The sequence below is a fragment of the Ursus arctos genome, unplaced genomic scaffold (genome assembly GCF_023065955.2).
Source record: "Ursus arctos isolate Adak ecotype North America unplaced genomic scaffold, UrsArc2.0 scaffold_1, whole genome shotgun sequence".
Lineage (NCBI taxonomy): Eukaryota > Metazoa > Chordata > Mammalia > Carnivora > Ursidae > Ursus > Ursus arctos.
The window spans coordinates 65331779-65359652 of record NW_026622763.1 but is presented as its reverse complement, the minus strand read 5'-3'; the positions used below and the strand labels follow the sequence as shown (position 1 = coordinate 65359652).

The 27874-nt window shown below is 37.3% G+C and overlaps 1 protein-coding gene across 30 annotated transcripts in view; it reads right to left on the bottom strand.

Annotated features, from left to right (window-relative positions):
* Positions 1–27874, bottom strand: part of GULP1 (GULP PTB domain containing engulfment adaptor 1) — a 248381-nt gene that overhangs the window by 105532 nt on the left and 114975 nt on the right. For 2 of the 30 annotated variants that reach the window (XM_057303375.1, XM_057303410.1), the window contains exon 3: positions 6950–7069. The exons of the other annotated variants lie outside the window; for them this stretch is intronic. The gene's annotated coding sequence lies outside the window, so the exon portion shown is untranslated. The remainder of the gene's footprint in view (positions 1–6949; positions 7070–27874) is intronic. 30 annotated transcript variants of the gene reach the window in all.

Genomic DNA, 27874 nt, shown 5'->3' with positions numbered 1-27874 from the left:
ATTTTTAATACTTATAAGAATTTACATTTCCAAATATATCAATATTCTTGAACTCCCCCCATTTTATTAGTGTCATATATACACAGAATTTTTAAAAAGTCAATATTTTGTGAGTTGTCTAATTTTAACACATACACATTTATTATGATAAATAAATGGAAGATAGAAGTGGTAATTACATCTTGAAAATAAAAGTGGGCACATCTTTGAATAAATGTGACCATTCAACTTTACTTTTTTACAGGTAATCCTCCACAAAGGTATATTTGATATTTCCATTGTGTTACTTAGCATTTAATTCTGTCATCTTTAATATTCTTAAAGATTTATTTACTACTTTTGAAATAAACCATACCGTTACATTAGTAAAATATTAACATTCTATCTATAGAAATAAAAGCAATACGAAAAATAACAATGTGAATTACTTTGGACTAGCAATTCTCAGGTGGGGAGCAACTCTCGTGTACAAAGCAGGGCACATGTCACAAAGTCAGCAGTGGGGGTGGGACGGGGAACCTAGCTTTTGTTGTTCTGAAAAACATGTAAACAGTACGATATGTTCACAACAGAAAATTCAAGAAAGAAGCTCTAGAAAATCTTGGTTGGTGAGAACTGCAGAAGAGAAAGTGAGAAAAATACTTTTAAGTAATGTGGGTTTGAAAAGTTCATAAATAGGTTGGGGGAAAACATAGTCTCCTTATAATTTTTGGCATTTTTAATATTTAACAAGGAGACTTGCACCATGTAATCTGTGTCCATCTCATTTTGTATTTTCATATTTTAAAACTGCCATTAGGCACAATCTGTGTAGGCTGGCTCTGCTCTCTGGCCAGTGACCTGCAGGTGAAAAAGCCTCCTCATTCTGTAATTTCTCCGCCGAAACACACACTTGCTGTTGGATCTCTTGCTTGCCTTCCTCTCATTATTCTTAACACATAAAACGAGGAGTCACAAACGCCTGAGCTTCAGATTTCGTGACAACCAGAACAACAAGGAATAACAAGACTGGTGGGTCCCTCTCCTTCTTTTATTTAGAAGTAATTGTACATATTAGAACATATTAATACTGTAGGGTATACACTTACTTTTAATGACCCAAAACTATAAAAATACTCAAATAATGACAATACAACTCATCCTAACTCCACACCACTTTATTTTTTAAATTTAACCTCATCTATTAGAGAAATATTGTATTTCATTTGTTTTTTCTGAATGAGAGAAAATTGTATTTTGAACACATTATTTACTATCATAAATTGAGGTATATCTATCTCTGCTTTTAGATTAAACTTGATTGTATGACAAATGCATTTCTGTATGTGTAGAAATCAAGTGCTTCAATGTATTTGAATGCATCGATGAAAGTTAAAATGCATTCCTCTCTCTCCTAGCACACCCTAGCAGCGCTATCAGAGTGAAGACTAAACTGCGAAGAGATAAGACGGAAACGTCCCAGTGACCTACTTTACAAGGTGCAAAGAAACTTTATAAACATTGTTTCAGTCACGGTATTAATATTGAAAATAATAATGACAAGAAGCCTAAGTTCAAATAAGCATTTTTTTAAATTATGGGAATATTGGCAAAGTATAAATACGTTTTAAGTGCTGGAAACTATTCACTTAACTTATTTAACAGAATCACAAGCAGATAATCATTATTTATTGATAAATATGCAGCATTCCCACCATTACAAAGAAATCCTTTCTTGGTGGAGGTGAAATCAAAACTTTCTTTTAAAGAGAAGCAAATTTGGAGTTTCCTCATGTTTCCCAATGCTTTTTTTTTTTTTTTTTTTCCTATTAACATTCTGTTCTCATAATGCAAACCGTATGTGACAATATGCAGCCTGGCTCATTCCTTTAACATTACACAAATGTGCTCGCTCAGCACTCCAAAAAAATACCAAATTGTTGTGCACGTCTTTGATCATTTCTATACCAATGGTGGCCAGCTAAAGTAAAACAACACTGTGACTTTCCTATGAAATATATCATGTTTTTAGATCATAAATTATAAGAAAAATTTAATAGAGAACTAGCTCTTTAGAAAATTCAAATTGAGACCATTAATCAAAATACAATGTTAACAGTTTAGACACCAGCACTGCTTTAAGCTAAAACTAGTCATTGAAATTTGCAGTTAGATGAGTACATACACTCATTTACTAACCGAGTCAGTTCCTACCAGGTAAAGGTAAAAAAGCTCTTACTTGCTTATAGAAAAAAACAGGAACTGGGAGGGGGAAAGGCTGCTGAAAGCTTAATGATTTTCAGCTGTGAGACAGATGGTGCCTCAGACTGAATTGAAAACCTTTTGAATAGTGAAGTCAGGGCTCCTGAAACATGGAGGAATGCTGCTCTTGCTTCTGCTGGGTTCCCTCCTTTGGGCTACAGAACAACTCCTTACTGAAAATTTAGTAAGTCCAAATATCCCTACTAAACAGAAAACATCTTTGGCTTACAAAACAAATTTTATGTCCTAATGTCTTCTATTTCTTCTGTATTAAATAAAACATTCTAAACTAAAGAGAATTAAAGAAAATGGTGTCATTCATCTTGGTCTAAGGGATGTACTAATTTTAGCACTTGAGGAAACCTGAAATTGCATCTACACACATATATAATATGTATACATTTATATGGTGATTATAAAAACACTACTGTTTAATACTAAAGCAGTCACTACTCATGCAGCCAACTAGTCTTCTCCAGCTGGGTATTCCAGGTTACTATTATTCCTCTGACTCAAAATATTGACTAGAAATGGTTCAAAAATACAACTCTGTGTGTGTGTATAAATTAACTGTACCATACAATTTAATATTTCAATACTGCTCATCATAAACCAAGAAATTATTAAATATTTTAAATCTTAAGATAAAAAATAGTAATTAGACAAGAAATAAATGTGAATCTGAGAGAAAGTAGGGACTTTGTCTACTGAAACAATTATTTTTGTCCTATTCTATAAATCATAAATCACCTAGTATAATACAGTGCAGAAATACGGGGCAGGATCACTAAAATGTCATTCTAAATGGTACTGATGATTATAATGTAATACATATTTTTGGCATTTTCTTGTATCATTACATTATTATTACATATTTATTTATATATTATAATGTTTTGGGTGATCATCAATTTATATATATTAACATGTAAGCCATGCATATTGCAACACTGGTTAGATTTATAGAAACTGAATTAACTGAAATCTGAAGATATACTATTCAAAAAGGAGAAAAACAAAAAACAATCAGAATGATTAAAATCTGAATGAACAAAAAAAATAAATAAATTCTATAGAGTCCATTTAAACTACTCCTACCCTCTACTTTCTTCAAAGTTCAAGCAAAACCAATCTCTCACTGAATTTGCCAATAATGTGGCAATAATTCATTTTTGGTCATCGTCTCCTACAATCCTTCCAATACATTATTTCCAGGCATGATTCCAAGACTCTGAATCCTAGAAAAGCGATGGGAATTGCTTTGCACTACTTTGCATTAGCAGAAATGTATTCTCATTTGGAAAATCTACAGCAGAAATATCTATTTCAATTTTCCAGCTTTATCATCGTGCTGCATGCCCTATGCCGTACTCATCAACCCATGGAAGCAATGCTAACTCACAAAGCTCATGCAGTCTGTATTCTGATACTATTATATGTTGAGTTCCATACTATTGTTATTAGAAGTATATTTACCATCCAATTAATATTCATTTTATACAATTCCTTCAGTAAGAAAAATACATAGACGTATGGGGGATGCAAGCCAAAGCTGAGAATCAGAGAGAGAGACTCAATTGGGGGAGGAGAGGAATACAAAGAAGTTATGCATGAAGGAAGAAGGAAAGATAGTGAAACAAATTTCCTACCTCTGAGGTTAGCTTTACCACATAACAAAACAAATACAGCTACTATAGGACTAACATATTTTTGCCAGTCAAATACTCCGGCTCTCTGCAAGGCCAGGGAAAATGGGGTGGGAGGATCAATACGGCCACATTTGGGCTAATGTAGCAAAATGATAGACCCAAATCTATGTATCAATCAAGTGGCAGAGTCACAATTTTATTGTGAGTTGATATGATTCTAACGGACATTTAAAAACTTCCTACTGTATTGGCCTGGCTCATCTTGGATTCATTATTATAAAGCAAATTCCTTCTAAAACACCACTAGGTACAGTAAAAGTTCCATCTTATTCTCAAATCTGTTAAACATCTAGCAAGAAATACCAACACATCATTAATTAAAATCATGTTTCGTGCATACAAGTTGAAAAAAAGACTTTCTTCGTATATAAATTGAAATTTAATGTTTTACAGTCTTGTCTGGTTATCATGTAGTGCGACGAGAGGATTCTAGAGGATGTAACACATATAAAACTGAAGCAATTTAGACCAGACAAATTGCTTATGGCAGAGGACAGACAAGTAACAGACACCCACTCAGAAAAGCAGAATCCAAACACAAAAATCCAGTAAGCAGGACAGAACTCAAAATCTACGAAGTTAGAAGTGCTATGTCCTATGCACATGGATGCTGCCATCGGAGAGTGGCCAAACTTGGACTCAGCTCCTCTTGCTGCGGATGCTTTGGGGATGCTACAGACTGATTAAAAGTGGCTTGCACAGGGCACCTGTGTGGCTCAGTTGGTTAGGTGTCTGCCTTCAACTCTGGTCATGGTCCCAGGGTCCTGGGATTGAGCCCCACATCAGGCTCAGCGGGGAGCCTGCTTCTGCCTCTACCCCTTCCCCCTGCTCGTGATCTTTCTCTCATAAATAAATAAAATCTTAAAAAAAAAAAAAGTGGCTTGCATAACAGAGACTTATCATCTCACAGTAGAAAAATGAGGGCAAATAGTTTCCAGGCTGGTAAATACAACACCTAGCTGTCATCAGGGACCCTAGTGCTTTCATTTCTTCTGCTCTCCTATCCTCACAGCATGCTGGCTTTTGTCTTTAAGACGTTCCTCACAGTCACAAAATGGCTATCCACACTTACCTAAACACATACAAATGTAGCTAAAAGAGTATTTCATTTTACAAAAGAAAAGAAAAAAACCCACAAAACTTTCTAGAAGCTCTGAAGGGGAAAAGGTCCTAAGGTTAGACCATGACTGAAACTGAGCACAGGAAAGTGAATATGAGACATTTTAGCTTGTTAAGGGGCTCACTGGTAAGGAGAGGTAGGAGAATGGCTGCAGGATATGCAGATTTACGACATGAAAACTTGTCATCATAAACAAGTTTAAAGATCTTAAATGACCACTCTTTGCAAGAGAGGCTGAGGTCAAATCTTAAATACCTGACAAGTTTAGTTTTGCTTTACTACCTTTCTCCACCCACCTATAAAATTCATCAGGAAGTTAAAAGACTCATTTCAACTTCCAAGATTAGTAATGATGTGGAATGAGGAGGGGAAAAAAAAAAAAAAGTGAAAGAATAGAGCAGAAATAAAATGAAAATATCCTTGGTAATGCCAAATCATACCAGCCTAACTGTCTTAAAACTGAGAGACTTCTATTAAAAATGGTAGTTGTGCTAATACAGACTTGGAAAGAAGTCTCTTGTAGGAAGTTAAAAGAATTATGCAGAAGCCTAAAAGATGCCTTTTTAAATTGCTAATCCTCTGTCTTTCAAAAATATAGTATTTGCTTTTTTTTATCAAAGTAATGATGGCTACAGCATTCGGCACACAATCATATTTTTAGTAGACTGGAGAAACAGAGCCCTTGCTTTCGCCACTCATAAATTGAACCTCTCTCGAGTCCCCTCACATTTATCATCACTGATTCACTCTCTCAGTTATTCACAATGAAACACATGCTCCACACCTCTGTCTGTCTTCCTTGTCTGCTTTTAATGACCTTCTAAAACAATTCTGAGTTCAGGGTTTTTTTGTTATTGCTGTTTTTGTTTTTAATTTTTATCTACTGAGGGACCTGCACAGATGTCACGACAGCGAAGTCTGAGAAAGGAACAGAAAACTGAAGGTAGAACAGAATGCACATCAAGGTTTGCGCACCAGCCAAAGCAAGAAACGAGGTAGGCGCTGGGATCCATAAACTAGGAATATTAAGAGACTCAAAGTCATAACTCTGCATGAAGCAGAAATCCCGCCCTCCCTGACAATGAGAAAGTTGTATTTTACTACAAATTTGACAAAACAATGAGACTGTTAACATTAGAAAAATAGCAGGTGACTTAGAGTCGGCTTTGAAATTCTTTTATATTCTTAAATTTCTGTAATTCAAAATCCACTATTCATTAGATAAGATTCTTAAAAGAAATCTTTTGTAAGATAATGTCAGTTTTAGGTAAAAAGGTACAGAATATTTTTGCAGAATCTGTCTCCGTCCTAGCAGGCAACAGGGGGAACATTTGCCAACCTGGAATGCACAACCTTACAATTTCAATAAAAATGTATTGACTGCTTATGATTAAACAAGCACTGAGTCTGGCATTTGCCAGCACACGTCAGTTATGTGCTCGTTGTGCTAATGACGGAAAGGAAGACGGCAAATACACAAGTTACCGTGATGCAGTGCGGTTACGGATAACTGCATTGTGCCTACGAGACGGGCCTGAGCCAGGAGTTCAAGAAAGGCAGAAGTCACTCTCGGTTAGCTTTACGGAGCAGCCAGCTTTTCCAATTAAATTTAGGGTGGAAAAAGTACTTTTTTTTTTTTTAAGATTTTATTTTATTTATTGGACAGCCAGCCAGCGAGGGAGGGAACACAAGCAGGGGGAGTGGGAGAGGAAGAAGCAGGCTCCTAGCAGAGGAGCCTGATGTGGGGCTTGATCCCAGAATGCTGGGATCACGCCCTGAGCCAAAGGCAGACGCTTAATGACTGCGCCACCCCAGCGCCCCGGACAAAGTACTTTGACAGATACTGGTATTCGGATCGATCAAGGAAAATGTGTTTTACCGTATTAATCTGGAGGCAGAGAACAGGATCATTTGAATAAACAGAGTTCACAAGGCAGGGAGATCAACTCAGGGTGTACAGCAATAGTCTGGGCCAGAGGTAGTAAAGGCCAAAGCAGACCTAGAAAATGGGCGAAGATGTCACAAACTGCCTGTGCACATGAGGAGAGGAAATCAAATGCCACAGTTGATTTTTTAACATCTTTCTAGAAGTATCTCTCAGAAAAAAAACATTCAATGACTTTTCCTTTCTGAGAAAAAGTAAATATGATTAGAATGATTACTGATATACTTTGAATTTCATTCTCAGCTATAATGAGAATTAGAAATTCTCAGAAATGCTATTTTATGAAATCATTTTTTAACAAAAGAGACTTTCAAAGAACTGTATCCAGGTTAGTAATCTAAATTTTTAATAATATAACTGGGTAAAATCCCACTCTCAGTGAGAAATACTCCACTGTAATTCTTTATTTGCTTTACTCCTTAGGTTCTAGAGTTGAAACCACCACAAACCTTTTTTTCTTATGGTAAAGTGGTAGCTACTGTGTTTAACATTGATTTAAAAACCACTTAAACTTCTACAGTGTGGCTGACATGCGTGGTTTTAGAGCAGACGTTGAGCATTCAGAGGCCTTCAAGAACCAGGAAGTAGAAGAAGCAGGTGAACGGTGCCAGCCACAGCACGGCCACAGCACAGCCACAGCAGGGCCACAGCAGGACACGGTGGGGCTCGGAAGAGCTGGGAGCACACATCCAGTATGAAGACAGTTTGCAACCCCTGTCCTAGCAGGGAAGTCAGGACAGGATGGACTTCTTGCTTTCGCTAATTCTTTATTTCACCTCTCTGGACACTTGCTAATTCTTATTTCCCTGGTGTGTCTTCCCTCCAAGACCATTTACACAAATCCAGGAGATGTCACAACATGAATAGTTTTAATAGTTAAAGCTATGACTACTTAATTTGTTGCTGTTCTCTTTACAGGGCACCCAGACTTTCAGTCCTCTTCAGACCGTTTACTCATCTGTGGATTTTGTTTCCTCAATAACTCTTCCCCTGATATAAAATTGAAAACAGACTGCTTTCCAGAGACTGACATGGGGAAAAAAAAAATTAGAATCTAATCCTTCAAATGAAATTTGGAACTTAAAAATAATGAGTTGTAAAGTCTCATTATTTAATTAGCAAAGCACATAAAAGCTACTTTGATTCACCTCGTCGTATCATAAGACTAGTTACCAGCTACTAGATTTTACTATAAGCCAAGAAGCCAAGCACTGTTCCATATACTTGATAAGCAGTATCTTCAGTAGCTCTCAGAACAATGCTGTCATGCAGGTTCTACTACCCACGAGGAAAGAGAGTGAGAAACTCGTCCACAGTCATTCAAATAGTTAAGTGGGAGATTCAGATGCAGCCTGTCTGGTCTATCTTATTTTCCCAAAAGCATCTCAGCACTTACCTAGACATTACACCGAAACAAAAAGCATTTCAGATACTTTATATACTTTCACTGAAAATAAAACTTTCTTACAAGTGTTTTATGTATTATTTTTGCAAATATAACATCTACATGTCTTTTATTTGCCATCTACATGTATTTTTATTTAGAAATTGATCATACACCATTGCAACTTTATTAATTCCTTTGCTCTATATAAAATGTCCAGGATGTAACTAATAATTAATGTAAATGACTTTCTCTATGACCTAAGGATTCAAGTGCTTCACCTCCATTTACCAAGTGTAACTAAAAATTATAAGCAAAGACCAAAATAACAATGAAAAGTAGCCCCATTACTTTATGGACAGAAAATTGTACTTGTGGGGGCGCATGGGTGGCTCAGTTGTTAAGCGTCTGCCTTCGGCTCAGAGCGTGATCCCGGCGTTATGGGATCGAGCCCCACATCAGGCTCCTCCGCTGGGAGCCTGCTTCTTCCTCTCCCACTCCCCCTGCTTGTGTTCCCTCTCTCACTGGCTCTCTCTCTCTCTCTGTCAAATAAATAAATAAATAAAATCTTAAAAAAAAAAAGAAAACTGTATTTGTGCACAAAGTCTCTATGTTTTATTCAAAAACATCAAAGAAAATTAATTTTGGCATTTCCTTATAAATTTTAAATGCTACCAACCACTGTTTTAATTCCAAATGTGTCTGTTATTTTATTTTGCATGCAAAGAATTTAGCCTCTGTAATTATTAAAAGAATAATTTTACTGGCATTCTAAAATTAAAAGAACATTTTTATTGGTTGACATTTGACATTTTCACCTAGCTTTCTAAAAGGCTATTTTTCATGTTTTTGAAAACCAGTGATCTTAAACTGTCAACCCATCATTGTAAAGTCTAATTCAAAATGTTTGCTTATTCAGTAAACAGAAGCCATATTAGATGTGTTGCATTATTTTAAACTCACAAAGCTCTGTTGGTCAGGGCTCTTTAAAATCCAAAGAAAGAAAAATCAATTCTAGCTTAAACAAGAAAGGGAGGAACTTTATTGACTTATTTAACCAAACCACAGGAGATGGAAACACAGTGGTGGACAGCCTGGGCTCAAGGTACCACAGAGTGTCAGGCCTCTCTCCTCTCCATCATTTGGCTTCACTTTAACAGACATAAAAGGGCCTTTCAGGTTTCCCCTTTTAGATACCTTTCTAGCAGATTCATTATGGGTGGATCATTGAGCCTGAATGCAAACACCCATGGCAGAGGTTCCCAGAAGCCAGGTAAGGGGCCCAAGTCTGAACAAGAGCACGGAGGATTCCATGCACTATGGAATGCTGGCAGAAGCACTCACAGATTTGGAGGAAAGCAGAGCTTGAGACAAAATTTAGGGTGATTTAAGCTAAATATCAACCCTCCTCAGCCTCAGCTTCCCCAACTTCAAAGTTCATCAAAAACCACTTACTTTACAACAAGGATTCAATGAAAGAGCATGTAGAAGGCTTATAGAGGGTATGAGCCTTAGTTATCATTTATTCTATGTGCTAGGAAACTTTAAATAAGGGAAATCTTATGGTTTCTCCTAAATACATGGATTCGGGAGGATCAAACATTTGGGCAAGTATTTGTAAACATTAAAGTGCTGTGTAGATGTCAGATATACTCTATTCATCTCCAAACTTTGATCTGCGGAATGCCAAGACAGTGTTCCACTTGTCCCAACAGGGCTTTCAATCTATTTGAACTCATTTGCTCTCTTGTAAGCAAACCATTCTTCTTACATCTTCTTACATCTCCCTTTCCCACCCCTCCGCCTACAGTTCCTAACACCATGCCGAGCACAGAGTCCAAACACACAGAATAGGGATAGAATAGGAATTAATTCTATCATCTTGCCATTATTAGAAATGAAAATTCCCAATGATGGTATAAATGGAATCTCATCTTTTTTTCTACCAAAAATAATCCTGACAGTAAAGTACTGAGTAACAAAGTACAAAATTATTTATGGTTCCACTTTCAAGTTGACAGCAAACTATTAAGCCTGGATGTTTTGAATAGCTTCTAATTCTTGCAAAAATAATGCTAAAAGGTTAGTGAACACTACCGTTAAATCAAAGTTTGTAGGCATAACATACAATGTAAAGTAATAAATTGCAGACAAGAGTTATTACAAAGTTGAAATACTATATCAGAAGAACTTCTTGTCTGTGTGACTCTGCACAACATACATTAAAGGCCCATTTATCCTTGAGGACTGAGGTACTGCACATCAGTAATTTTTCAGATAGTTTATGTTTATATTTGGACAACCTAGCTTTTATCTTAATTTCAGTTTTACCATAATTTCAGTTAAGTTTGGTAACTGAGTGAGACTTAAAAAGAAGCTTTGGCAGTTATTCACTCTGCCCTTAGCTCAATGCAAAATGATTCTATAGCTTCCCAGCAACAGATATACTTCTACGTAACAGACACTGTGAATTATGTTTCTTTATCTGTTCTGGCTTTTAGGAATCTTAGAACCCATGCATGTCCTATACCAGTTCACCTTATTTTTACTTGTTTTTTAACTTGTTGACCCCTTCTATGTCATTTCTTCACTTTTGAATTCTCTTAGATGTCCTGGTTGTACCCTTCATTTTTGGAAAAATCCAGGAAGTGCATACGTGATAAGGTATAAATGATTTCCCCTTCTTATCAGCTAAAACTGCTTGATGCAAGGCAGTCTTATTTCGTTACAGTTTTCCTGCATCACCTTCCTCATAAATATTGCTCAATATAGCCTGTTTTTAGTATTTTAGATTCTACTTTTTCTTCATTGAGTTTTTCACAAGAAAGGGCATATCTGTTACAAGATTTTGAAAAATGCAGAGTTAGGAAAGAGAAACATAAAGCCTCATCTCCCCAGTGACCTATTATTCCCTCTGTCTTTTCCTCCAGTCGTCCCTTCCCTCTGGAACCATTCCCGAAAGATCACACTGACCACTGAAAACAAGTTGGTGTAGAATGTTCCAGCATACACACATGCACGGAGCATCCGTGTGTGCAGACATGTGCGTGTGTGTATTTATATACTGTTTTACTTGTCACATCTTTTAATGTCAATTATTGCCCTAACGTCAATAAGATGGCAGAATCATCCCCCTCAGCAACAATAACTGGGCGGCCATCCATAGACCAAAGTGCTTTTGTGAGAACTGGGATCTAGTCGCAGGCCAGGAGCAGTCCTCTTCTCCTAGGCAACTGCTAGGATTTATACCTGTCTGAGCCCCTGGAGGTCGGCCCACCAACCTCAGTCCTACTACAGATTCTGTAAAGGACTGTAACTTGGGTCTTGCCTCTCTCAGCCATTGTCCAGGAATGGTCCTGACACCCAGAAACTGGGCAGGAGACACACCTACTGTGCCCTGAGGCAAGTCAGCCAACCTCAGTCTTATCCCAGAACCTGAAATGGCCCTGTAAGTCAGCCCCTCTCAGCTATGGGCCAAAGACAGTCCTAGCCACCCAGGGACCTACTGGCAGACACATCCATGCGTGCCCCCAGAAGTAGGCCCACCCCCTCAGTCTGTCTGCGGATCTTGAAGCAGTCCTTTAATCTGGCTCTAGCTCCCTTTCAGCCACCTTACAGGAGTGGTTCTGCCTTCCTGGGGAAATAGAGGGAGACAAGACCAACTATGCTCCCAAGGACCTTGGTCCAAGTCAGATCTTGAAGCAACCCTGTAACCTCGCTCCTGCCCTGTTCTGCCCCAATCTGTGGGACCTCTTGCCCGCCCAGGAACCTGACAGGAAGAATGTCCATCTGTGCCCCAAAAGCAGCCCTGTAACTTGGTTCCAGCCCCTATCAACAAATCACAAAGACAGAGAGGAAAAAAGGAACAAATTAACTATAGATGAGTCAGAAAACTATTCACAAAATGGCAACAGCAAGTACTTACCTATAAATAATTAGATTAAATGTAAAGGATTAAATTCTCCAAATGTTACAGGATGACTAAATGGATTAAAAAACAAAACCTATATGCTGCCTACAAGAGAGTCTCTTTAAGGACACACATAAGATGAAAGTGAAAGGATAGAAAAAAATATTCCATGGAAATGGAAACCAAAAGAGAGTGTTGGTGGCTATCTATATATTAGATAAACAGACTTTCTGTCAAAATCTGTCAAAAGACAAAGAAGGTCCCTACATAATGATAAAGAGGTCAACTCATTAAGAAAATATAAGAATAGTAATATACTTATGTACCCAACATTGGAGCACTTAAATTGTAAGATAAATATTTACAACCTGAAGGGATAAATAGACAATTATGGTAGGAGACTTCAATAACCCATTTTCACAATGGATAGATCATCCAGACAGAAATCAGTAAGAACCAGAGGTCTGAATAACGCTGTTGACCAACTGTATCTAACAGCCATATACAGAACATTACATCCAACAGCAGCAGGATACATGTTCTTCTCAAGCACACAAAGAACATTCCCCCAGTATAGATCACATGTTGAGCCACAAAACAAGTCTTAAGAAATTAAAGATTGAAATCATATGAAGTATCTTTTCTGACCACAATCGTATGAAACTAGAGTCAATAACAGACAAAATAAAAGGTATTAAAGAAGACACAAATAAATGGAAAGATATCCCATGTTCATAGATTGGAAGAATTAATATTGTTAAAATGCCCATACTGCCCAAAGCAATCTATAGATTCAATACAATCCTTATGAAAATTCCAATGGCACTTTTAACAGAAATAGAAAAAAGATCCTAAAAGCTGTATGAAACCAAAAAAGAACAGAAATAGTCAAAGCAACCTAAGAAAGAAGAACAAAGTTGGAGGCGTCACACTTCTGAGCTCAAACTATATTATAAGCCTGTATTATAATATAAAATATAAAAAATAGTGTGGTACTGGCATAAAAACAGACACATAGGCAAAGGAGCAGAATAGAGCACCAGAAATAAACCCACCCATATACTATCATCTAATCTTTGTACAAGGGTACCAAAACCAAAAATTTGGAAAAGATAGTCTCTTCAATAAACAATGCAGGGGAAACTGGATATCCACATGAAAAAGAACTGAAATTAGACACTTACCTTACACCACTCACAGAAATTAACTCAAAGACCTGAAACCATAAAAGCCCTAGGACATAGGGAAAAAGATGCTTGACACTGGTCAAGGATGTATGCATATGACAGCAAAAGCAAAGGCAACAAAAATTAAACAAGTGGGACTACATCAAACTAAAAAGCTGCTTCTTTTTTTTTTTTTTTTTAAGATTTATTTGTTTATTTCTTAGTGGGGAGGGGCAAAGGGAGAGGCAGAGAAAATCAAGCAGACTCCTTGCTGAGGGCAGAGTCCACACAGGGCTTGATCTTACAACCCTGAGATGATGACCTGAGCTGAAACCAAGAGTCAGATGCTTAACCTACTATGCCACCCAGGTGCCCCAAAAAACTTCTTTACAGCAAGATAATAATGAACAAAATGTAAAGACAACCTATGGGTTGGCAGAAATTATTTGCAAACAATATATCTGATACGAGATTAAGATGCAAAATATATAAAGAGCTCATACAACTCAATAGCAATCAATCAACCAATAAAAAAAATGGGCAAAGGACCTGAATAGGCATTTTTTTCAAAGAGATACAAACGGCCAACAGGTATATGAGAAGGTGCTCCACATCACTAATAATCAAGGAAATACAAATCAAAACCACAATAAAATATCACTTCACACCTGTTAGGATGGCTATTATCAAAAAGACAAGAGGTAAGTATTGAGGGAGGGTGTGAAAAAAAGAGAACTTTTTAAAAAAGAATCAAAGAATGTAAATTAGAGCAGCCATTATGAAATAAAGTATGGAGGTTTCTCAAAAAAGTAAGAATAGAACTACCATATTATCCAGCAATCCCACTTCTGAGTGTACATCCAAAAAAAATTAAATCAGGGTTTCAATGAGTTATCTGTCCTCTCAAAGTTCATTGCTACATTATTCATGATGGCCAAACTGTAGAAACCACTAAGTGTCCCAATTAATGGATAACAAATGAACGGATAGAGAAAATGAGGTGTGTATCTACAATGGAATATTACTCAGCCATAAAAAAGAAAGAAACCACGCCATTTGTAACAACATGGATGAAAACAGAGGACGCTATGCTAAGTAAAATAAGCCAGACACAGAAAGACAAATACTACATGATCTCGCCTATACATGGAATATAAAAAAGTCAAATCCACAGAAACAGAAAGTAGAATACTGGTTACCAAGACTTGGGGGTGAGGGAAATGAGGAGATATGTCACAGGATATGAATAAGTTCTTAGAGTCTAATGCACAGTATAGTAAACAGTTAATAATATTGTATTGTAAATTTGAAATGTGCTAAGAGAGTAAATCTTATTTGCTCTTGCCACACAAAAAAAGTGGTTACTATGTGAGGTGATGAATGTGTTAATTAATTTCACAATCATTTCAATGTATATGTGTACTAAATCATCAAGCTGTACACACTAAACATTTGCAATTTTTATTTGTCAATTCTACCTCAGTAAAGATGGGGTGTCAATTACCATTCCACAGTATAGATTCACTAAAATTTATTTAACCAAACTTCAATTAATAGATATTTTCTGGTTTGGGTATATAGAGAGAATGATGTAAAGACATGCCTATATGTATGTCTTTGTCGGCTTAAGCATTTCTCTAGAATAAATTCTTTTTCCCCTTCTAATTTTAATTTAATGGTCCTAATTTGCTTCCAGACAGAAACTTAAGAGAATCAAGCTAACCAGAATGTCAGATAAAATTATAAACGTGCTTTAAGTGAAGGGCTAAGGATTCTTCCACTAGTAAAATCCATGAGTTTTAGATTCTCATCCATGAAATCTATCCCTTCCCAACTACAGACAGTTTAACTTTTCCTGAATTTACTTATCCTCTGAAATGTTGAGATTATCAGCTCCCTCTGACTTCCAAACATTTATCAAACACCAATAACTGGTGAGAAATCTATCCCCCACCCCCGGGGATATGGAAAGGATTGGGATACGGTTTTTAAAGAATAGTGTAATTTTTTAAATGATAATTTAATTGTATTCCTAATTTGAGGAGATAATTTACAGAGAATTTTTTTAAAAAAGGCATCTCCCCCGAACTTTTAAATACAGTTTGATTTCTCAGCATTTGTGGAATAGATCTATCTATAAATGGAAGCATTTTGTATTAGATTCTTTATATATATATGTAACAAGACTTATTGTAATGGCATAAAACCACTTAAAGCAATGATATTAATTTTAAACACTGTGCAAACTTAGGTATGTCTTCACTAGACAGCATATAGCTGAACTTACATTTATTCCAATCAAATAACATGTCCCTAACCAAGCTTATCTATTTGCATTTATTGTGACTATTGATGTATTTGGATTTGTTCATGCAAATTTATTTTGTGTTTATCTAATCTTTACTATACCTTTTTTGTTCCCTCTCTCTGTCCTTTCCTACTTCTTATTGGAATGTCAGTACAGTTGAATGAATTACTGTCCCCAATTCTTCTCTCTCTCTCTTTATAGTATTATATATACACATCCTTGCCATGACCTCATCATGGCTGGCTTTGGGCTTGGGCATGTGATTCACATTAGTCAATGGACTGTTTACTTATTTATTTATATTTATATATTTTTTTAAAGTTTATTTTTTTTTATTTTTTTAAGAGTTTTTATTTATTTGACAGAGAGAGAGACAGCCAGCGAGAGAGGGAACACAAGCAGGGGGAGTGGGAGAGGAAGAAGCAGGCTCATAGTGGAGGAGCCTGATGTGGGGCTCGATCCCATAATGCCGGGATAACCCCCTGAGCCGAAGGCAGATAATGGACTGTTTAAAGATGAAATGTAGGGGCGCCCAGGTGGCTCGGTTGGTTAAACATCTGCCTTCAGCTCAGGTCATGATCCCAGGGTCCTGGGATCGAGCCCCACATCAGGCTCCCTGCTCAGTGGGGAATCTGCTTCTCCCTCTCCCCCACCCCCTGTTCATCTGTGCTCTCTCTCTCTGCTCTCTTTCAAATAAATAAATGAAAGGAAAAAAAAGATGAACCGTAGGGGCCTGAAATGTACTTGCACAGTTGCTTTTGAAATCTTGTTTGTCCCGGATAAGATTTTATACTAATTTTGGACTGGATTTCTTGCACCACACTGGTAGTATATATTAAAACTCCCCTCACTGCATTTTTAAGCCTGGAATTTCAACTACTTGATGATGATTTTTCTCCTATCAAAGACTTTATACAGACAAAAGTGTCCAAACTGCTTGCCTGGATACTGACAGGTTTTTTGGTTTTGCTTTTGTTTTTGTTTTTAATCTCGCTGTCATACTGGGATCAGCACTCAAGTTTTATGTATGCAGCTGGACGTCAGCTACCTTGTTTTAAGCAAGCCCAAGGCCGCATCTTCTATCCCAGCTTGACATTTGTTTCTTTCTTTAGAATGTGGCTATGCCCTTAAACACTTTTTGGATATCTACAATACATTTCTGTCAATATGAAATAGAGGGAGGGTCAGGCCACATTAGATTACTGATATTTACCCAGAGTCACTCAAATAGTTTGTGCCCAATTAGCTTATTTGAACTTAGTATAAGTAAAAATCATTGGAAGAAACTGAGCAGAAAGGTAGGAAGAATAATAACAGCAAAATTCATTCTCACTTTTGGAACACCCATACCCTCATACCAAAAACTCACTCAGGCATGGCTGAGTTGTGTCACCGGGTCATTAAACAATTACTTATTAAGGTCCTATGATACTCTGAACTTTAGGAAATCAAAGAGAGCAGAACTTGGCTTTCAGAGAGGACAGGCTACCAAGGCGATTTAATATGTGCATACACATAAGTAATAGAGAGTGAAAGTATCAAGAGAGACAGGTGAATAAAGTCATATGAGAGAAGAGATCATTTCAGCTAAGAGGGCATGATATTTTGATACAATAAGAAATACACATTTGGTCTTGGTCCTGGTTCCTGGTACAGAACTCTTAAAATTTTTGGAATTTCCTAACAGGGAATGAGAGGAGTGTCTTTTGTTATTTAAATGAGCCCCTAGCCACTCTACCTGAGTTTATGCTAATGAGGTGACTCCTGGAGTTCTGGGGCTGGTTGCCATGGGATTAGGTTAGAAGGTAGGAACTTTGGGAACCTATGCTAGGACCTCTGGGGAAGAAAGAGGGGCTGGAGATTGAACTCACCACTGATGGTTAATGATTTAATTTATCTTGCCTCTTAAAACAAACAAAGGGGAAGAGCTTCTGGGTTGCCACACAAGACACATCCATGTGCCGGGAGGGTGGTAAACCCCAAACTCCACGGGGACTCCCATGGAGACCTCGCCGTATGTCTCTCCTTCTCTGGCGATTCATTTGTATCCTTTAAAATATCCGTTGTGAGAAGCTGGTAATAGTAAGTAAACTGTTTCCCTGGCTTCTATGAGCCATTTTAGCAAGTTTCTGAAACTGATGGGGGGGGGGTTGTGGGAACCTGATTTACAGTGTGTTGGTCAGAAGTAAAGGTGACATAACCTGGGACTGACTGGTGTCTTGAAGTAGAGGCACTCTTGTGGGACAAGCCCTCCCCCTGGGAGGTCTGTGCTAACTCTGGGTAGACACTGTCTTCATTTCGTTACACTGGAGGACATCCAGTTGATGTCCACCAAGAACTGGAGAATTGCTTAGTGTGGAAAACCTCACACATCAGTTGTCAGATGAGTTGTGAGCAGAAGGAAACAGTTTTGGTTTCATTTTTTCCTTTTAGGAGAACACTGAAAGTGGGCCTTGAAGAAATGACTTCCTCTTCCCTCTTTCCCTCCCTCCTTTTCCTTCCTCCTCCTTCCCTTTCATAGATATTTACTGAGCACTTGCTTGGTTTCGTAGCATTGAACTGAGGGCTGGGAAAGCATTACTGAAGAAGACAAATGCCCTACCCTCATGATATTCTGGGGAGGGTGGGGTAGGAGGGCGGGAAGGATATAATATAACAATTTTAGGCAGTGAAAAGTACTATAAAAAAAGAAGTAGAAAGTGATATGATGGGGCACAATTTTAGAATGGAGGTTTGGATAGGGAAGGCATAGACCGGAGTCAGTGAAACAGTAAGTCAAGATCTCTGACAAGCGCAAAAGGGGGGAAAAAACCCGGCATTTTAAAAAATAATCAGTGTGCAGGGGCTGCAAGTAAGGAGGAAAGTGGAGAAGCAGAGGCCAGAAGGGCCCAGATGCTGTAGGGCTTCATAAACACAGCAACAAGGTACAGATTCTGTTTGAAGTGTAATAGGAAGACACGGGAAATACTTAGCTGAAAGGTGCTATAATCTGCCTTTTTATTAAAAAGGATCACCCTGGCAATAAATGAAAAATAGACCACTGGAGGGAGGGGATGTGGGTGTAAGAGTGAAAGCAGGAAGGCTGAGTAGGGGGCCTGGTGGAAACAGTAAGCAAAGGCAGTCCGTTCTAAGGTGTTGGCCACACAGAAGGGAAAATTGGCCAAACTGTGCATGTATTTGGAGGGTGGATCCAGAAGTTCTTACTCATGGACGGATTGTGGGGTAGAGGAGACTCGAGAGATGGTAAGAGATCAGTGATCTGCGGGTCCTTAAGGGAACAGAATGAGAAGCAAACTTGGGCATCAATCGTCAAAGTTTCTCGTTTGGACACTTTCTAAGCAATTATATTTTACAGTTCTGTATTAATATTATTAATGATGTAAAAAAGACACTTAAAAAATAATCGTAAAGCAAAAGCCCCCATATCTGTTCTTTTCTTCATGCCTGAGGCTGGTTCCAATTACAACAAAAGAAAAAGCTGGGTAACCATGCAGCTCAAGCCCTACTTTTCTCGAACCACAAAAACCAGACAGTGTAACATCTTAAAAATGTATTCTGCTTACTTGTCATGTTGGTTTGATCCCTGCCTGACCTGGTCTATGATAAGCACTGTGCAGTACAATCATTTTAATGTTTAAAAAAATATTCAAGCGAATATTAAAGTCAGAAAGATTATATGATTGATTGGATTATGTGGCATTCAGCTATCATGGGGTTAATAAGACCTAATTTACTGATGGCCTAACATATCCTTCTGTAGTGTTTGATGTTTAAATTGCTGAGATTTTAGTTTCTTACTTTCCATATTTTTTTTACATTCATCAATTGACTGTGCAAATTGTTAATATGTAAATCCTAGCTTCCAGCATCAATCTGTAATCTTTTTGTTCCTAATTAGAATTATTTTATTTTCTTTAACTAGTAAAATGTTTTTATTTAAAGTGGATTAAATATAATGCCTCTAAATAATGCTAAAGAAAATCATCAAAAATATCCATATAAATTGATATTTAATTTCAAATCCTTCACTTGGTGGGGCCAAAAACACGACAAAAAATTTCTTGATAGCCAGAAAGTATATATATTTCACACCTGATCTATACACATAGTGTGTGTACCTCTGGGGAATTAATATCTGTGTTTGGATGCTGTGCTTTAACATAACTAGTAACCGATATTTGTTCGATCTCAGAACTGCTAGAGATTATTTTGAGGCGTTAATTAAAAAAAAAAAAATCTCCTTAGAGAGTCTCCTTTTATGCTGATGTAACTTACAACTCCAAGCACTCTGACTGCCAGACTATTGAAGCCAAAGTAGAAAAATAAATGTTTTACCTCTAAATAGAACAAACAGATGATACCAATGTATAATCAATTCTAACTTCGACTTGACATGTGCAACTGCCAATTAGATTGTGTGAGCTCTGAATTTTAAAGAGGACTGAAGAATATTCTCAAAAGGACTCAATAAATTTAATTCTTAACGTTCTTCATTCCTGGAGAACAAAATGTAACCTGGAAAGCATATTTCTATAAAAGATTCAGGGACATTGTCTCATAATACTCATCCTGTCAGCTAACAGATACTAATGCATAACATGAAAAATATAATTTGATGGTTTTCACATACTAACAACGAGGGCCTCTCAGGAAAGTCATCCTAACAAAACTGGTATGGTAAATCTGAAAAAAGGTACATTTATGATGAGTAATGCTGTGGTCCAGGTAAGTAGTAAGACACATTAGTTTTACTGCAGAACAGCCAGATTTTATTCCTACCTATATGCCAAGTATAAGGATATAGAGATAGAAATACATAGTCTCTCTTAAAGTAGCTCATTATCAAAAATGTGGTTCCAGGGGCGCCTGGGTGGCACAGCGGTTAAGCGTCTGCCTTCGGCTCAGGGCGTGATCCCGGCATTATGGGATCGAGCCCCACATCAGGCTCCTCTGCTAGGAGCCTGCTTCTTCCTCTCCCACTCCCCCTGCTTGTGTTCCCTCTCTCACTGGCTGTCTCTATCTTTGTCAAATAAATAAATAAAATCTTTAAAAAAGAAATGTGGTTCCAGATGTTTCCTTTATTAAGACTATATATATAGAAAATGTTTGAATATGTGACCAAACACATATACAAATTACTAATGCATGTATAGAACACATTATATTTAATTTAAAATACAGATACTTTCTTAATATTAAGTATATATATATTATTAAAAATACCTAAAAATACAAAGCAAAAGGTATGAAATAAAGGTTGATCCTGAATAAAAATTTCAATATTTCTTTTCCCCTTGAATTCTCTATAGAGATTGATGTGTCCTACTTTGGAAATCACGGGTAAAAGCAAACAGACAGTAAAATGTACCGATTGTTGTGATAGAGACATGAACATGTTTTATGATGGGAGCTTGAGAGAAGCATCTACACCGGTAAGAAAGGTAATCCCAAAAAAATAAAATGATGAGGGCCTAAGGGCCTACAGTCTGATAAAATAGAAAGATCACACCTATGATGTTATGGTGTCTCTTGGTACTATCATATCTCCTGTTAAATTTTGTTAACATAAAAAAAAATAATCATAGCATTTCTGGAAAACATGATAATGGTTGCCTAGTTTGTGAATTCCTCCATAAAAAAAAAGACTAGAAATTAAAATCCAGGAGCAAAAATTAAAAATTAAAAATCCAGGAACAAGATCTTCAACAAAACTAGGTAGCAAGATGTGATTTGGGGCTCAATTTTATGATAGCCCCAAGATTCTTCCCGGCTAGAGTACACACTCTATGCAATCTCTAAGTGTGGGCATGAAATGTGACCACAACGGAATATCACTCTCAGGATGACATTAAGTAATAGAGTGAGGACAGAAGAATTTTGCAGATACAATTAAGGTCCCCAAACAGTTGACTTTTGAGTTAACCAAAAGGGAAATGATCCTGGGTGGACCTGGTTTAATCAAGTGAGAGCCCTTTAAAAAGGGACTGGGCCCTTTCTGAAGAGAGAGACCCTCTCCTTTGGGCCTTGAAGAAGCAAAAAGTCATGTTCTGCACTGCCTATGAAGAGAACCCAGGCTTTTCCTAAAAGTAAAGGCTCCAGGAAGAACAGACTCTGTCTCTTCTTTGCTGGCTTGCCATGAATTGTACAACTGCAATGAAATGAATTCTGACAACAACCTGAGGGATTCTTGGAAGCAGATGCTTTCCTAGTACAACCTACAGATGAGAATGCAGTCCAGCTGTTAGGTCGAAGCTAGACAAAAGCCGTGGAAGGAACGCCCCAAGGCAGAGTCCCAAGTCCTTGAAGGGGAATGACAGGGACAGGAGCCGGAGGCAAGGATGGTGATAAATAAACTACACATTAAAAGCCCACGGATACAACATCATGACCTTGTGGCTTGCCAGACCTTGGGGCTGACGGATCAAGAGCCACTGTGCAGATGAAGTGCTCTCCTCTTTCACCTCTGCCCCAGGGTAACCCCTAGGCTCATTATAATGCACTTGCATGGTGGGAACAGCCCCACCAGAGAGAGAAAGGCTGCCATGAGCATTCTGATACAAACTTTGTAGGGTCAAAAACTCCCCCTCCCAACCTGTGGGAGGAGTTCCCCAAATGACTGGAAGCAGTCTTCATCAGAGACCATCCAACCATGCATCATAGCTCCTCCCAGCCCAGAGAGACTCAACAAATATCAAATCCCAAAACAAGCTAGGGCTGCTTCCACCCCACTGAACCTGCCCTTCTCTCCCACCTTGAGAGTACACTTTCGCCTTAATAAACTGCTCTGTGCTTGCTACTTTCCTTCTGGCGGTTTTTATTCCAGCACGGATCCCCACATAATCTTCCCTTGAGGAATCCAAGGACCGGAGACCTTCATTCACACAAGGCAAACTTTCCCACTGGTAACACAGCCCACATCTTAATTTCAGCCTTGTGATGCCCTAAGCAGAATTTCTGACACAAAAATTGCGAGGTAATTAATGGCTGTAGTTTTAAGAAGTCACGTGGGGGCGCCTGGGCGTCTGACTCTTGATTTCGGCTCAGGTCATGATCTCAGGGTCCTGAGATGGAACCCCGGTTGGGCTCCACACTCAGCAGAGAGTTTGCTTGAGATTCTCTCTCTCCCTCTGCCCTTCCCCCTGCTTGTGAGCTCTCTCTCTCTAAAATAAATCTTAAAAAAAAAAAAAAAAAGTCAAATGTTTTAGTATTTGTTACAAAGAATAAAATACTAATACACAAAATATCTCCAAGAATTCCACAATGCATTTAAGTGAGTGTAAACCACTGACAGCCAGAGACAGTCACGGTATCAGCATCAGTGAGGGAGGTAAGAAAGAAAATCAAAAGCCCATTTAACACACCCAAAATAGTCAAGAGGTTCTCAGTGACAGCCACAGTAACCGAGGGCATTTTCTATTCCAACTCACTCAAATGATCAAGAGGTTTATGTTAAGGTCCAAAGTGTCAGAGCAATCAGGCCCTAAAAATTTCCAAAAACTACACATTGAAGTCTCCCATTAAAGATAACTTCTGGAAACAGAAACAAATTGAGATAAATGGGAATTAATAGTGATTTTAAAGAGAAAGTCCAGGAAAATTTAGGGGAGAAAACAGGGCCAGGATAAACCTGAAAGTATGAAGCTATTCTTTGCCTCTTCAGGGAAACCACAGAACAAAGAGTTTTAGAGCTGTGAAGCTAGAAAAGATATTGTAAGTGACTACTTTTGTTCAAAATTTCAGCAAACCTAACCTCATGACAAAAATTAAAAATGGGAAAGGAATTGTGTTTGAGTCTCATGTAAAGTTGTAATAAAAAAATAAAAGAAAATGAGGAAAGAATTAGCACCCTTAGAAGCAAGGAAAGTATGCCAAAAAGCCTCGCCAACAAATTAGATTAAAACTCTAGCGTAATTTTTCAAAATGAGCCAAAAGAAATCAAGAAAATAATTGAAGATATGAAAATTACAACATCATTAAGAATTAGAAAAACTCAAGAGATTGGGTGACAGAACTCAGGAAATTTAGAAATAAATGAAGTAAGTCATTTCAGAAAGGAAAAATAAACCAGAAAAAATACAAACACCCTGGGTAATGCTATAAAGAAGTGAAAAATAAAAATAGGAGGCATTTTTAAGTTAAAAAAATAAAGGGACACTGTCTTGGAAAAACACACACATACATACACACACAAAAGAAGAAAAAGAAAAGAGAAAGGGTGCCTGTGATGAAGGATAGTTGGAAGGCAGGCAGGCAGGGAGAGGGGCCCTAAGAAGAAACCACCCTTAAAAGGATTTTACACAGCCCTGGCAGAGATATGAATAATACATTGTATACCTGGACAAAGTCTCCAAACTGATCAACAAGAACACATATTCTGGTCAAATTCTAGTAAAATTTAAAGTGAAAAGAAAAAAAAAAAAAACACCTTGGGAATCTAGGCTAAAACTCCAAGGCACTTGAAAAAGACAAAAAAGTCAGATTGAAATCAAAGTTTAGCAACAACACTTATTTTCTGACAGAGAGAAGGAGGGGAGGAGCAGAAGGAGAAAGAGAATTTTAAGCAGGCTCCACGACCAGCACCAAGCCCCACATGGGGCTTGATCTCAGAACCTTAAGATCAGGACCTGAGCCAAAATCAACAGCTGGACACTTAAACAACTGGGCCACTCAGGCAGCCCTTGACAACAACACTCTATGGCAGAAGACAATCAGAGAAAATAAAATGGGAACTAATGGTTTTAAATCAACCAAATAATTTTGAAATATTAAAGTACATCCAACAATTGGTGTCCATATGTGAGAACTATGGAAACATTCTAGCCAGCTCTTCCTACGTATCACTTTCAGGCAGACAAACTAACTGGAGAAACAATGACAGAAGGCTTGTAGTGAACATTAAACGTATCTTCACTATATAAAGACTCAACAACAAAAAGACAACCTAAATAAAAAATGGTCAATGGGGTGCCTGGGTGGCTCAGTCAGTTAAGTGTCCCATTCTTGATTTCAGCTCAGGTCATGATCTCAGTGTTGTGAGATTAAGCCCCTCATCGGACTCTAAGCTGGGCATGGAGCCTGCTTGAGATTCTCTCTCTCCCACTCCTCTTCCCTCTCTTAAAAAAAAAAAAAAAGTCAAATGACTTGAATAGACATTTCTCCAAAGATAGACAAATAGCCAACAAGCACACGAAAAGATGGTCAGCATCACTAATCATCAGGGAAATCAAAACCATGTAGAGATACCCACTTCTCACACTCATTAGAATAACTAAAATAATTTAAAAAACAGGTAAGTGTTGGTGAGGGTAGAGAAACTGGTGAGAATGTACAATGGTATTGGGGAAAATGTTTCCTCAAAAATTAAACATACAATAACCCCATGACCTTGTGACTGAAATAAAAGAATTGAAAGCAGGCATTCAAATACTTGGACACAAATGCTTCTAGCAGCATTACTTACAACAGCCAAAAGGTAGAAACAACCCAATGTCCATCAATGGCTGAATAATTAAACAAAATATGGTATAAATACACAATAGAATATTATTTAGCCATTAAAAGGAATGAAGTACTGATATACGCTAGCTATAACATGGTTGAACTTTGAAAACATTGTGCTAAGTGAAATAAATCAGACACAAAAGGCTAGATGATATATTTTATTTAAATAAAATATCTAGAAAAAGTAAATCCATAAAGACACAAAACAAGTTGGTGGTTGCCAGGTATTAGGTGGGGGTGGGAATGAGGGCTGAATGTTTAATAGGTATGGGGTTTCTTCTTACGGTGATGAAAATATTTTGGAATGAGACAGAGATGATGGTTGAAAAATACTACTAATGCACTAAATACCACTGTATTGTAAACATTAAAATGGTGAATTTTATGTTGTAAATTTCACCTCAATAAAAAAATCTAAACTTAAGCGAGTTAAGAAAATGATCACCAGTACTGGGACATGTAGCTCCTGATTGAGAACACAGCATGAGTTCTGTGTATTCAAGCTAAAAAAAAAAAAAAAAAAAAAAAAAGCATAACCTTAATATCTAACCTTGAGGAAACATCAGACAAACCCATACTGAGAGACAGTCTACACAGTCGCCATATTCTTTAAAAATGTCAAGGTCATTAGAGAAAAGGGAAAACTGGGAAACTTTCCAAACTGAGAGATTAACTGTATCCTGTACTTATGAAGAATACTATTGAGACGATCAGCAGAACATAACAGAATCCACGGGCTAGATGATGGAATTCAATGATGGCCATACTGTGGTCATAAAGAAGAATGTCCTTGTTTTTAGGAGAAAGTCACTGACGTAATAAGGGGTAATGGGACCATCACATCTGCTATTTAATCTCTAATGGTTCAGAAAAAAACTTTTGTATGAATGTGTTATTGCATATTATATAGTGCATGTATAAATGTGTATATATGTATATATGTATGCATATGTGTATACCATACACAAAGACACACACACTGTATGTGTAGACAGAGAGAGAGAGGACGGAGGGAGGGAGGAAAAGAGAAGAAATGATAGCCTAATGTAGTAAAATTTCAACAAATGAAAAGCCAGATGAAGATTAGATGGAGTTCATACTATTCTTGAAACACTTCTGTACAACAGAAACTTAACTTCCTATTTTTTTTTTGGAAAAAAAGGAAGATTATACCATAATTCCTGGACTCCACTATTTACCTATAATGAAAAGAGGATACAGGCAGGAGAGGACAAGGACTGAGGCCGGTCTTCTTTAGGTATATACTGTTTTATAGATGAATCTTGAAAAGAGGGAAATTTTTTACTAAATTATAAAGAAAAACTAAATTTAAAAAGGGCGATTTCTGAAAATAAAAGAAATATCCTAAACATGAATCCACTGGTACTATAACCACAAGACATGAGCTATTTCATGTGATTCTAAAAGAGAATAATTTGACCTGATATCTCTGAAGGGACATTTCATAAGGACAAAAGGAAATACAAACAAATTTTAAACTCATTTCAGTAATCATATAGATAGGTGGGTTAGTACCCTTCCAGCAATCTTACAGGTGGGGACAGAATCGCTATTGTGAATCTCTTTGTGTGTGAACTGGCATAACAATGAATAAGGTGGTATTCTAATTCCGTTATCTTTGGTGTTGAGAACTGCGATTCTTAATGTGCGTGAAGGGGGAGAAATCATTAAGTAAAAACACTGCAGTCTGATTCTGAACTGGAACAATGAATATAAACTGGTGACACAGCTTTATCTTAATAACAAAAACACTGTCTATGGAAACAACTAGCTCCAATAGCAATGGGCATCCTAGCCCCCAAGTTTTGGACTGAAAATACTATTTCCCACTAAAGGAAATAAAGTTCTTTGGACAAATGGCTGGGTGAAGATCTGGGACAGGAATTATACGGAGGCTAAGGAGAAGGTTGAGGAGTCCTAGTGATTAAAATAGAAAAAAATCACCATTGATTAGAATAATAACTGCTGTGGATTGAAACATGTCTAATTCTCTGCGCTAATAACAACAACTCCTCACTCAACACTGAAAAAGGCTAGAAAACAAATTCATGATTTTGAGAACCAGAAAATAAAGGGTAAAAAATCAACCATTTATCTAGACTTTCCTATATAAATGGTTTCACTAGTTAACCCAACATTAGCTGAAGGGCAGTTTTTCCCTTAGAAGTATTGTGCTAATAAATGTAAAAGTAATGATAGAATAGGAACATTCATTATCAATCCCTAATAAGTTAATAGAGGCAATGAGCATCAATGGCTACTAACATCGAGCAAGAGATACAAGTGAACTAATATAACAAAATAAAAATTATCAAAAAAAAAAAGAGAGATACAAGCGAAAATAACATTAACTCCGGATGTAAGAACACTACACCACTATAAAATAGACTTGCCAAAATGAAATCATATCTAATATTGATTAAACCTCTATATTGAATTACTATTTCACAGGAAATTCAGAAAACTGAGGAACACGTTAAACTACTCCCCAGGAATGCTATCGTTAGAATGCAGACTGCGGGAAACTGCAGCACCAAGGGTCAGCCTTTGACAACACTGATTCGTTACA